Source organism: Armigeres subalbatus, unplaced genomic scaffold, assembly GCF_024139115.2.
Source record: "Armigeres subalbatus isolate Guangzhou_Male unplaced genomic scaffold, GZ_Asu_2 Contig223, whole genome shotgun sequence".
NCBI lineage: Eukaryota > Metazoa > Arthropoda > Insecta > Diptera > Culicidae > Armigeres > Armigeres subalbatus.
Genome location: NW_026942958.1, coordinates 501,813 through 503,313, shown reverse-complemented (window position 1 = coordinate 503,313; position 1,501 = coordinate 501,813). Strand labels below are relative to the sequence as shown.

Here is a 1,501-nt window from a genome sequence, read left to right as displayed (position 1 = left end):
CCCTTGCCAACAATCAATCATTATATCCTTGCACAAACATGCACGTTTATGTAAATCACTTTTATGCACTATTGACTATACGTTACATTCAATTTTTTTCGACCACGATTACTGATCCGTCTCTATTGTTCCATTTTATGTGCCAAACTGGTGCGAAAAACTCAAAATCCATCAAAGATGTACTCAATTTTGAAATTTTCATTTCACACCCTGTATCCAAACTTTCCTTCAGACGTTCCCGTTTGGTGTCATCTTGACATGGCTGTGGCCCTCGTGTCGCTCTCCGTGAAGTCTTTAACTAGACTGAGAATTAGAGGTAGACCGTAAGTTGTGGAGGTACATACATACCTTATATTTTAGATTCATTTCCTTGCGCATGATTGTTGATGACGATGATGACAGATTGATCGATCAATCGCATACATCTGTCAACAAGTCAGTGCGAGCATTCGTCGAAGTAGCGTCAGCATCCTATCAGAAGTGGAGCTTCCTAAGCAAATAACTTGCAGTATAGATCAACGGCATGTCGAGTGATTCCTCATAATTGATGGATATTTACATTGGCGACCAAAGACAGGACCGACAGACAAATCAACAACAATTAAGAAATCAGAAAAGGAATCACTCGTCATGGGACATACCAGAAATGACGGTGATTAATTTCAAAAAGTGAACCGTCGTGATGGTGTTTTTTATTGAAGTGATGGTCGCATTACGAAAAGCTGGAAGTAACGAGGTAAGAGTTACGATGAAAACAGGCGTAAAGAAAACGGCACAAAAAGTGTGAAAACCACTGAGAAAAACGGCGTGTATTGAAAACCGCCGGGAAAATGTCGAGTAAAGGAAACTCACGGTACAAAAACAATGGCGAGTGAAGAAACCGCCAGTGAGAAAATGGCGGAGTAAACGTCAGGAGAAAACGGTGTGTATTGAAAACCACCAGAAAAAGAGGAAAAGATGGCGAGTAAAGTAAACCGCCTGCGGTGTGTTGAAAACCGTCGACAAATCAATAGAACTAGAGTAGTTGATAGTAGTTGTTCCCGTCCTGCTCGTTCTTTTGTCAACAAACGGGCATGAGCGTGACAGGAACAACTTCGAGCTACTTCTGAGCTGCCATTGACAGCATTAATGAGAAGAAAACTCGGTAACGAAAACAGTTGAAGAAAATGGCGAGTAAAGTAAACGCTTAAGAACGTCATTAAGAACAAAAAAGAGTAAAGAGAAAACCATGAGTAAAATGGTGTATATTGAAACCGCCAGGAAAAACCCGGTGCAAACAAAAGGCGAGGGGAAAACGCCGGAAGACAAAATGCAAAATAAAGAAAACGTCCTGTGGAAAACAAATGGCATATGAAGAAACTACTGGAGTAAAACGGGTATTGAATACCACGAGGAGAAAAATATAATTATTAAAACACTGCCAAGAGTGGAATGTGAACAATGGCATATGCTGAAATCCACCAAGAGGTAAAATAATGAGTCAAAAAATGCCGTTACAAGT

The 1,501-nt window shown here is 40.3% G+C and overlaps 1 pseudogene; it reads left to right on the top strand.

Moving 5' to 3' along the window:
• Positions 1-376: 376 nt before the first annotated feature.
• LOC134203772 (phosphorylase b kinase gamma catalytic chain, liver/testis isoform-like) overlaps positions 377-1,501 on the top strand; it is a 10,873-nt pseudogene continuing 9,748 nt past the window's right edge.